Raw genomic sequence first — 12,425 nt, 5'->3', positions numbered from 1 at the left:
AATATGATTATTAAGGTGATAATAATATAAATATGTTTTATCATATATTATTGCAATGTGATGAGTTACCATTTATTTGGTAAATAAAGAGAATTATTTGAGAAATTAAAATTTCTCATTTAAGTGTTGACCATCTCAACTTATGAGATAAGAAAAGATGAACCTAAAAATGTTACATCTTTTGATAAGTATCTTGCTATTGCAAGAAAAATTGATCAAGGTGGATCCAAATTATGGGATGACATATTGACCTATAGGCTTGGAGTCTAAAGTGTGGTCAAAAGAGAAAATATTTGAGAACTATTTAGTGACAATAATTCTCAAATATTCAATGTCTCAATGAGGTGACATTACAAAATTGGAGAAGCAATTTTGAATCTTTATACCAATAATGAATAAGGTTGAAGATAATTTTTTTCATTCTTGTTAAAGATGGTGATATGTTTTAAATTAATCTCAATGAGGAGATAATGTTAAACCAAAGCATTAGAAATCAAAGTGTTTAAATAAATCATTGAGGGTTTATTTTCTTTGATTTAAGTGTTTAAAATTGACATCTTCAAATTGATTTTGACGATAAAATCAATGGATGTCAAAATGATGTTTTCAAAAGAATCTCAAAGAGACTCTTAGAAAAACGCACAAAAGTTGGTTAAGTGACTTTGAGATTATTTAGTCAACTAAATAAAAGATTAAGGTGCTAAGAAGTGATAGAGGAGGAGAGTACATCTCTAATGAATTCAATACATTTTGTGAAGAAAATGGTATAATTCATGAGTGCACTGCACCTTATACACCACAACACAATGGTGTTGCCGAAAGGAAAAATAGGACTTATCTAGAGATGATAAATTCTATGTTGGTGTTTTCTAAGTTGAACTTCAACTTATGGGGTGAAGCGCTTTTAACTGCTTGTCACATTCTTAATCGAATACCGATGAAGAAAAATGAGATATCTCCATATGAGTTATGGAAAGGAAGAAAACCCAACATCGGGTACTTCAAAGTGTGGGGGTGTCTTGCATATTGCAAGAAAACCGAACCTAATAGAACAAAGTTAGGTTCAAGAGCCATAAGGTGTGCTTTTGTTGGTTATGCCAACAATAGTAAAGCTTATAGGCTATTAGACTTAGAGTCTAATATTGTGATTGAATCTAGAGAAGTTGAATTCTTTGAGAACATGTTATGTGACAACAATTCTCAAGCTTCAACATCTCTAAAGGAGAATATGTTATATGAGAACAATTCTCAAGCTTCTACATCCAAAGTTGATTCTCAAGAGGAGAATTCTCAAAATGATGTAAAGCAACCCTTTGAACCTGGAAGAAGTCAAAGGCTTAAAAATCATAAAAGTCTAGTAGTGGATTCTCAACGAATTTCATTCTACATGGTAGAAGGAAATAGAGAGGAAGTCATTAGAAAAATTCCTATTGTACTTCTCGTTGAGGATGATCCTAAGACTTATAGAGAAGCTATGCAATCGAGAGATAGTGCATTTTGGAAAAAAGTCATCAAATGATGAGATGGATTCCATTCTTTCCAATAACACTTGGGAATTGGTAGACCTCCCACCGGGGTCTAATCCAATTGGGTGTAAGTGGGTATTTAGAAGAAAATACCACACTGACGGCACTATCCAAACCTTTAAAGCTAGATTAGTAGCTAAAGGGTTTAGTCAAAAAGAGGGTATCGATTATTTTGATACCTATGCGCCTGTTGCAAGAACAACTTCTATAAGAATCTTGTTCGCTTTAGCTTCTATACACAGCTTGTACGTTCATCAAATGGATGTCAAAACGACATTCCTTAATGGTGACCTCAATGAGGAGGTCTATATGGAACAACCCGAAGGGTTTGCCCTACCAAAATATGAACATAAAGTTTGTAGACTTGTAAAATCCTTATATGGATTGAAACAAGCTCCTAAGCAATGGCATGAGAAATTTGATCAAGCCATCATGTCTGATGGGTTTAGACATAACAATGGAGACAAGTGTTTGTATTCCAAAACTTGTAAGGGATATGTGATCATTGTTTGCTTATATGTGGATGACATGCTTATTCTAAGTAATAGCATGAAAGGGATAGAAGAAACGAAGAGGTTTCTATCATCAACCTTCATGATGAAAGATCTTGGAGAAGTTGATACCATACTCGGTATCAAAGTAAAGAAACATAGTGGGGGGTTTTGCGTTAGGGCAAGCCCACTATGTTGAGAAAGTATTGAACAAATTTAACCATCTCAAGGTTAAAGATGCCAATACTCCATTTGATCATAGTGTAAAACTTGAGAAGAATGAAGGAAGAGCGGTGGTTGGGAGCAAGCCACGGCATGGCAGACTTGAGCAGTGGCCCTTAAGGGCATTCTTGGCCTTTTTGGAGTATTTAAGCGCAGAAACTTAACCTAGGGTGCTCGGGATCGATCCCACTACCGTGTTTGGTGGAATTTGATGTCTCGGAGGCTAGAACTCTATCCGGAAACCCTTATACAATTATTGATGGAATCCTTTATTATGGTTGTGACTAGGTATACGCTTGGGCTCAGGGCAGGATCGTGCTCGGGGGTCGTCTTTCTTCATCAAAGCACTTGGAATTAAAGGTAAGAAAATGACACTTGTATATGTGGATAGGATGGGACTAAGTGTTCCCTATGTTTGTATGCACTGTTATATGATTGTGATAAACCATGTGAACATGTTGGGAGTAAGAGTTCCCTATAATTGTATGAATGTCATGAGGTGGTATTATGCCACGAGGACATGTGATAAATGACCTAAGAGTGCCAAAATCAATACTTGCGCACAGGTCGCGACTCAGCCACTGGTAGCTGAGGACAGCTTAATAATCACTAAGCTCGGCTTAAGCAGGCCGGAGTTAGTGAGGTGAGCACTGGGCTTGGCCTAAGCGAGCCAAAGACAGTGGATTAAATAGAGGGTGCGGCCTACGGGCGTTGACCCTAGTTGTTGCTTGACATGCATACTTGTAATGACCCAACAACTCTAGACTTTGGACCATTAATGAAAACTACACATAGACCCTAATCCTTAATAGAACTTACAAATGAAAAGATCATAACTTTATTAAAACTTGTAAAAATAAATGTCAAACTTACATAAAATTTACGTTAGGATATGGGATCCCATTGTTTTGAAAAGGAAAAACATAACTTAATTGTAATAAAAAGAGATTACATAAGTGCGGAAAAATACACATAAAACCATAATAAAGACTTCATCCTCAAATCGAAACTCTCGGCTCTTTGAATCCATTCCGCCTCAATACACATTCCCAAGCATCCAAGAACCTTTCCCGCCACTGTAGCTATTTTCCTGCACATATAAACATAAAAGGAATGAGCCTAATGCCCAACAAGGAAAAATCTAACATATAACCATATACATAAAAATTCATAATGCAACATAAAACATACTATAACACTTATGTCACATACATACTATAATGGCCATTATTACTTGGGGTCCCATAAACTAAACAAGTCATATGCCCATTAGATTAGTGGAGTCTTGCTAGCTAAGCAAGTCATATGCCCATAATCTATTTGGGGCATGTTAGTTGTATAGGTCATATGCCCAAGTCTACAAACATACTTCACATAGCATTTTTCGTAACACATATTCATAAGATAACATATAAAATCATATAACACATAAATCCTATCCTATTTTCCTTACCAAAATAACCGGGATATGAGAACTGATTTAGGACCTTGGAACACTCCTAAAAACCATTTATAATAGGGTGAGTATATTGAAGAAAAGGGATGAAAGTGATGAAGGAACTATGCTATCAAAATATACTTACCAAAAACCTTGTGCTCAAGAACTTAGATTTCCTAACCAAGAATAGGAATAAGGTTTAGAATACTGAGTAGAAGACAATGAGAACTTTAAAGAAAATAATACCGAAATGGACTAGAGTTTGGGATACCTTGAGTACTTCTATGATCAATCTAAACCTTGAACCGAAATGTGAATAGAACCTTACTTCCCAAGTGTTTGGTAAGCTTATAGTGATCAAGCTTATAATTCCCAACCCAAGTGTTTACACTCTCACAATAACCTAGCAACTTGCAGCTTCTGAACTTAGCTTGATGAATGAATGAAAAATGCTTGGTGCTAGGTCCTATTTATAGAGTTCTACGAATAAAAATCTTATTTTTGGCTTTGAATAAAAATAATAAATTTAATTGAAAATATTTGAATATCCTTCAGCCAAAGGCTTAGGAATTGGTCAAATTTTTCAGAGATATTTAAAGATTCAAAGCTTGATTTTTAAAATAATAAAAACAAATAGAATCCTAACTTCTAACTCCCTAAATCTCGTAACTCTAAACTCCCCTTCAGTAAAATCAACATATCTGGAGCTGTAGAACTCCGATTTGGACTATCTTTATACCGTTAGAAAGATAATTAAATTATCTACAACTTTTAAGAAATAATATTTTTCGAAATTCCTAATATAACTGGGTCAAAAAATAAGTCGGAAGTTACAGTATCCTAAAGTTACGAAAAATCTATTTACATCCTAATTCACAAATAAATAAAATTATGACAAATATCATGCTCCTATTAGATTTTGGTGAAGAATAAGTCTTATATTTATCTTATTTTATCATTAAAATAATAATTTCTTAATAATCATGCATATGTCAAATGACATAATCCTATTGGCTATATCTAAACCTTAGGTTACAATAATTATCATATTAATAACCAGCAATATTAATCAAACCTTAGGTTAAAATTAATATTCTTAAACTATAGGTTAAACTTAGAAAATCTACAAGTGCTACTATGAGTCTCCAATTAAATCCCGGTCTGAACCAAAATCCACAGTCATAAAAATACTACTACTATTACTATTATACTACTATCTAACTAGCTAAGTAAAGTTCTTGGACTCTACAATACTTTTATTAATTGTTGTGTATGATATGTTGAATATCTGGAACTAGATCATTGGTTATTAACTGATGTCCTGGATTGAATGAATGCTATGGCTTGCTGGGTAATTGATTAATGCCTTGTAAATCATTTGGTTATGCTCTGTGAACTACATAGTTGTTGATATTGATTGTACTACAATGTTATGTTTTCATGCTGGGCCTTGGCTCACGGGTGCTACGTGGTGCAGGTAAAGGCTAGGGTAAGACGGTTCAACCATGGGTTGGAGAGCTCTGGGGGCGAGGTGTACATTGTCAGCTGCCCGACCGCCACGATCGAGGGTTTGTACAGGGACGGAAACCTAAAACGTGTATTTTGCCATTAGAGTGGCTTGATTATTTATAAGATTTGGAAATTCTGTAATTACGTTATTTAAACTCTTATTTGGGATCCCATGTACCAAACATTCATTTCAATGAAAATTATTCGTTTATAACCAAAATCTTTTAAACCTAACCTGTTCGTGTCATTAGATTCACATTTTTATTTAAATGACTTGATTAGCAAGTCTCGCATTATTTCAAACACACAGTGTAACGATTTTGGTTATCCAGAGCGTTACACTTATGGCTTGAGGACCCTTAAAGAGGAAGTCCTAATGATACTACAGACCTTTATGGGTGCTAAGCGCCTTGGTCCTTGCCACTTTTGTCAAGTATTTTGAAGTGGCCAAATTTTGGCATCCATAGAATCAAACAACTATTGAGGATAATAAAGAGAAATACAATATTTTTTCTATACATCGATTTAGATTGTGGTACTACGTCATTGGAGATACACCTCCAGTCAAATTATGCAACGGTATGCTTCAGTTACTGTAGTTTCAAGTGGGGATTTTTGTCAAACATCCACCACTGATTAATGTTACGTGCCAACACATTTTGACTAATGTTCGAGTGGTGCGAGTCATAGATGGATATGATCCACTCTTTCAAACTAGCTTCACGTAGAATCCAATTGTTATTGATAGATAGATGGAAGTATACTTCATCACACTCACCCCATGACTTCTTGAATTTATTTTTGTCTCCCTTCATCAAATCATGAACATCATCCCACTTGTATGTATTAAGACTCTTATGCCAATCATCATATCTGGCAAGCATGGTCTGGCCAAATATAGAGTCCATAATGGTAGTGTCGATAGGATACGTCTTGGGCAACTCGAACAAGCGTCTCCACATCAAATGATTTGCGACGTCCAAGTGTTGTAAGATAAAAATGATGTCAATTACTATAAGAAACCTTTAAGTAGAAGACTTGTTGCACTCATACTTACAATGTCAACAACCCAAAATCGTTTCACTTTTAACTACATAAACCAAACGGACATCCCATGACATCCCTCCAAGCACCTAGGGCTACTATTGTCAATCTCACCGAGCATCCACTGACAGAATGTTGTCAGTTGCACTTCGTCTAACTCCTTTAGTGAAAGGATTTGGATTGGATCCTTGAATTTCTGACACTTCCTTGTTAGTGAAAGTCCTCGTAGCTCATTGGTCTCTGCCTTGTCCTTTTACTTGGATGGAACCAAGTATGGTAAGATATAAAGTATTCAATAAAGTATAATTAAAAGGAATAACTATTAGATGAATACCTAGGACCGTCTGGGCTGCTGGTGCAGGTGTGGCTGAATCAGGCTCATAACAGGCAGAAAGGACATCACACAGTGCATCATCAGGAGTATGATCTATGAGACCTCGCTGGTTGAGGGCATCAAACTTTTGTAAGATTGTATTATGAGTTTGAAACATGGCATCTTGTGTCACTTTCACATCAGTAAATACAACCTTCATTGAGGCCACTTTAGCCGCAATACCCTGTGGTGAATCGTGGGTCGCTTTAACATTAGTCTTGACTGAGGCCACCCCAGCCACAATATCATTAATGCCTGATACATTAATTGGGGTAAGTTGTAGAACACTAGATGGCCTAGTTGGCTCAGCCTCATCAGACTCTTCAAAAATACCAGTCGTATTGGCGATATCTACCTACTTAGCAACTTCCGCAACAGGATCCATGCCTACTCCTTCTTCACCCTTAAGCTGAATCATATCAGTCAACATCACTTACCGAGGACCGTCTTCTTCTATCCTCAAGTATACATTTCCAAAGAAGTCTTTCTTGGCAGATTAAGGCATCAAGAAGGGAATCACTGTCATCTACACAAAGAATAAATATGAGTACATGTTCTAATTTATGTTGGAATTCATAAACAAGTAATATGATCAATGATTGACAACTTTAAATAACTTACCAGCTTCCTATTAAGTAATAGTTTCATGTCTAGGTGTTTTGGTTGCCTTATGATCTCCCATTGTAGCATTCTTGGGAACTTCAGTCCTAAGGTAGGCTTGGCATACACATTGGCTAAATTGATCACAACCTCATAAGCCCAGTACTCTATGGATAGTGGATAGCCCCTGCATGTGTACTTGGATTCGATCTATGGACGCTTGTCTTGATCCTTAGCTTTCACCTTCTTCTCGGATAAACGATTACCAATAGCAACCACATCCCTCTTCAGTTGTTGCAAGGTCAAATTGAAACATATAGACCCCCACGGGTACATGTAAAAGTAATCAAAATCATCAACCATGTACAGTAATTCTTGCCAAATATACCCACCTTTCTCACTAGACAAGAGTGCCCCCTCCACAAAATATACTAAACCAAGCTTCCATATATCATCAACCTGGTCGCATATGGCAAACACTCGATCCAATAACCCAATTTTTTTTCATCCAATCCCACACTAAAATGTGTCCAGGAGATAGATGGACATTAGATAGGATGTAACTAAGATGACAACGACGGACGTCTACAGGTAAGCCCAGTAATAAGGGAGAAATTATGCACCCAGAACTTACAATGATCATTTCCAATTAGAAAATGCAACTCATCTTCATGTGAAGAATTGATCCCACATAGAAGGATAATGTGCACCATCACCCCCAAGAATTCGACTATAGGAGCGGTGAAAAATTATTTCAAATGGAGACTCATTCGCTGTAGCCAACAATCCATGCTTCTGAAACTATTCCCTTATTTTTGTCAGCCTTCTTGTACCCCTATAAGTGACACGGTCGACATAATGCCCATCTATGAGGATATCAAGCATAATAATTTTTACTTTAGGTGCCATTTGCAAAAGAAAAAAATACAAAATAACCATTCAAATTAGATCTCCAATAAAAAAAATACAAAATTTTAAAAACTGTTTAAACCATTGTTATTGCATTGTGATAGTATCGTTAACGCATCGTTATTTTTAAAGGCAACTACCATCATTATACCATCGATAATGCATCACTAACCCATCGCTAACAACCATTTCATTTATAGCCTAAAGCCTAAGTATCGTAACCCATCGCTAATGCATCGTTAACAAATCGCTAACCCAGCCTAACCTACTCATAATTTGAACGATCGTTATCTCATCGCTAAGAACCCAATCACTTCTAGCCTAACCAATCGTTATGTCATCGTTAACGCATCACCAACCCATCGCTAGAAACCTCTTCATTTCTAGCCAACCCATCGCTAACAACCTATTCATTCATAGTCTAATCAACATCGCTAATCCATCGCTAACACATCGATAACCCATCGCTAACCAAACTCAACCCACTCACGATTCTTACCATCTTATCTCATCACTATTCCATCACCAACCCATCACTAACCCATCCCCTAACCAAGACCAACCCACTCATGAATTCCACCATCGTTATCTCATCGCTACTGCATCGCTACCCTACCGCTAACAATATCTCTTTTTTATTTCTACTGATGAGCATCGTTAACCCATCGCTAACCCATCGCTAACCCATTGTAAATGCATCGTTTTCGATCTCAAACCCAGAAAAAATAACCCAGGTTTTCAAACCCATTCTCCAATCTCATCAAAACTTCGTTTAATCTCTTTTAATAGAATTCTATACAACTCAACACATTAAAATATTGTGCTCATCTTCCTAAATTGATTAATGTTATTTATAAAGAAATCAAAGCTATAAAAGAAAAATAAAAACAATCTACCTGTTTGTATTTTCCGGCAAGAAGACAACGACGATGACAGCGACCAAGAAGAAGAAAGGGGGGAACTCTAGGGCAATGAGGTACTCCGATTTGGGAGAAAATATGGGAGTTTTGAGAGAGAATAGAGAGAAAATAGGATTAGAGAGAGAGGGGGGGGGGGAAATTTTAATGGCAACGGTATTTTTTACCACAATATAAAAGAAAACATACACATGTGAGGATTTTTAACTTTATAATATAAAAAATTACCCTCTATTAGGATGCATAAGGGGTTAAGTTTTTCAATTCAAAACATATACTATAAAAAAACACTAAACCTAACACCTAAACTAAAAAAAAACTAATACCTATAACAAAAGCAAGGGAACATATTGAATCTACAGATGTTGATGATGGGAGAATAGTTAGGCTATTTAGTATAAATCTAGCTTATGTTATTGTGTGTGTTTTTTTTTTAAGAATTACGTATAGGTTTATTTATATTTACATTAGCACAATTTGAATTTGGGTTGGAGGGACTTGGATGAAAAAGATAACTTATTTTTGTTTTTTTTTTTTCATTTGGCATATATTTGAGTTATTTAAGTGTTATAAAACTATTAAGAATACTAAAGTAAAAAGTATAAAGTTTTGCCACGTGTCAATTGTTGAGAAGTCTCCACCGCACAAAATACGCTTGAGACTTGGGGGCAAATGTTCCACGCCTTTTTCAGCCCATCATCCATGCCAGCACGTGATATATGTTTCCCAAAGAGATCCCAAAGGGGAGACTACATGAGGTCGTATGAACAGAGTAGAAATTTCCAGGTCACCGAAGAGAGGCCTCAAGACTCCGCGTAAGCTCCCAAAAACTGACACCTCAGCCACTCCTTAAGAGGCCGAGAGGTCCCCATAACTGCCTCATGAGATTTCTGGAAATTCAGGGAACACTTTTCTTGGGAGTGGTCACAGGCGCTCTTTCCGTTAGGATTTCGGGACCACCTACCTTTTAGGCTAAAATGCTGCCCTGTAAGGCCTATGGCCAAGTGCCACGTGTAATTTACCTATTTTATTAGGAATACTCCCGAGAGAAAGTGGGAATAAGTTGTAATGTAATAAAGGATGACAACCCCCCTAGCTCCTCTCACGCCATCTATAAAGAGGTCACGAGGGGGTCATTTGTAAGGATCTGAAACCCTCATTTTTTGACTCCTAATGACCTTGGAGCAACACAATTCTCAGCCCAAGGTGTAAACCCTAAAGAGCTTATGATTCTAGCAAGCTTTCTGCAATACAAGTGACACATAGACTAGGCCTCATTAACGACCGAACCACATATAAACCTACTGTGTCAATTATTATATTCTACCAGCTTTTTCATCTTGTATTATTGAGTTGACAGAAATTTGGGTCAATATTTTTGTGCTTTCATTGAGAGCTGTAGAAAGCTAGAGAGAAGCCTCGACCGTTGTTGATATGCGAAACCAGTCTCGAGTGAATCCTGAGGTGCCTTCGCGACAAGAGAGGCTGAAAGGCCTTCCTCCCATCGCAAATCTACCATTGGAGGAAGAGAATGAAATACCATCTGAAGATGAGTACAATCTGGATGACGAGTATGATGGTAACGACCCAGAAGGTGATTTTATGGCTGATGATGATTATATCTCAGAGGATGACATGTCTAGCTCTACGCATCCTCAAGATTTAGATGTGATTGACCTTAGAAACCAGGTGGCCGCATAGCAAGTAGAACTGAAAACCTAGTGGGCCAACATGGCCGCAATGATGGAAAACCATAATACTATGTATGCCGCCTTGGCCGCGCAGGCACTCTCAGTGAATCCACCAGCTTCCGAAGCCCCACAACCCTTGTAGGTACCCACCATGGTCCCTCCGGTGCCTAGTGCTCGAGGAAGCTGTGCTCAGAGGGCTCAGGAAGATGTCCAACCACCAATCTAAAAGACCAAGAACCCTCAGCCATAACCAAGGCCTCAACAAAGGGCCTAGGGAATAGTGAGCACATGCCTAGAAGCTCGTAGGCCTCCCCCGCGCGGGCCTCAGTTGCCTCAGAGGCTTTTGAATGTTAGATAAAATTGTTTTGCCTCAATGGAAATTGACAATAATATTACAACTCTATGCAAAATATTACAATAGACAAGGATTGATTAAATAAGGTTACAACTCTATAACTGAAAATTACAAATAAACAAAGAAAATGAAGAAGATGATGAAGAAGAAGAGAATAGTAAGATACAACTCTAAGCAAAAGGTTACAAGTAAACTAGAAGTGTTTGAAACAAAAGAAAAGAAAAGATTACAACTCTTGAACAAGAAATACAAGTAAAAGAACAAGAGAAATAAGAAGAAAAGCAAGTAGAATAAAAAGAAGAACAGAAACACAATCAAACTCTCACTTACACAACCTAAGTGAAGAGGATTGGGGATCACCAACTTGAACAAGGTTTAAAACCTTTGTCCAAAAGCTTATTTCCCCCTAACTCAAGCACTGAGGGATCTCTCTCAGATATTGGAAAAGCTTTCTGGAATTATCAAGCCTCAAGGTGTTTCTAGCCAAGTGCTCTAATGGATAGAAATGTTGTATCTTACAAGTGAGCTATAGGCTCCTATTTATAGAGTTTAGAGACACCCTTTGAATTTCAAATTCCACCAACTCCCATGGCTGTTACCAAAGTTTAATTTGATTAATATGGAATTAAAAATGAGATTTGGGAGTTATTTGGGTTTTTTGAGCCGTTCAACAAAGATTGAAAAAACTGAAAATTTGGTCAATTTTTGGCATGTGGCCGCGACCAGAGACATTAGTGGCTGCGGCCACTGGTCTCTGACCCACAGGCCGCGGCCACTGGTCTCTGACCCACAGGCCGCGGCCACTGACCAAATTCAGCACAAAAAATGTGTTGTTTTTCCAAACGGTTCCAAACCCTCCCAAATGATTTTGTAACTCCCAAAACACATTATTGGGGTAAAAATCATATCTCTAACATCCATATCACATATGGCTTTATGAAATTCATCTCAATATTGTGTAATAACAATTTACACAATAAAGGGTAATATTTGGAGGTTACAAATTTGTAACACCAAATATGTTACATTATTTGGATATATCTCATATATCTAAATATTGTAACTCTCTATTATATGTTACAATATGTGACACACTTTGTCACATTTATTTAATCTAAAACATTATATTATAATATAATATAATTTTACATTATATTATAAAATAATATAACATTCCCCCACAAGATTAAATAGTTATCTATTGTAACACTTATTTAATCAATCATTATATTTTGAAATATAACATATCCCCCACTTGATTAAATAAGAACTCCCTCTTATAGGAGACATTGCATTAGTGCATAAAGTAAAGTATTTTTCAACTCGAACTTTACTATAGCGTAATTATCA

At 36.7% G+C, this 12,425-nt stretch overlaps 1 long non-coding RNA gene across 3 annotated transcripts; it reads right to left on the bottom strand.

Annotated features, from left to right (window-relative positions):
- Positions 1 to 3,157: 3,157 nt before the first annotated feature.
- Positions 3,158 to 9,183, bottom strand: LOC133818513 (uncharacterized). Of its 3 annotated transcripts, none has more exons than XR_009885919.1 (4): positions 9,009 to 9,183; positions 7,225 to 8,069; positions 6,565 to 7,129; positions 3,158 to 3,329 (listed from the first exon to the last, which is right to left on the bottom strand). It is a non-coding gene; the product is annotated as an uncharacterized LOC133818513 (long non-coding RNA). The 3 variants fall into 3 exon arrangements; XR_009885920.1 differs by lacking the exon at positions 3,158 to 3,329 and adding an exon at positions 4,370 to 6,480; XR_009885918.1 differs by lacking the exon at positions 3,158 to 3,329 and having other exon boundaries at positions 6,564 to 7,129.
- Positions 9,184 to 12,425: the final 3,242 nt, after the last annotated feature.

The sequence above is a fragment of the Humulus lupulus genome, chromosome 2, assembly GCF_963169125.1.
Source record: "Humulus lupulus chromosome 2, drHumLupu1.1, whole genome shotgun sequence".
Classification (NCBI taxonomy): domain Eukaryota; kingdom Viridiplantae; phylum Streptophyta; class Magnoliopsida; order Rosales; family Cannabaceae; genus Humulus; species Humulus lupulus.
The sequence above is the reverse complement of the archived record's forward strand: the minus strand, read 5'-3'. Positions and strand labels throughout refer to the sequence as shown.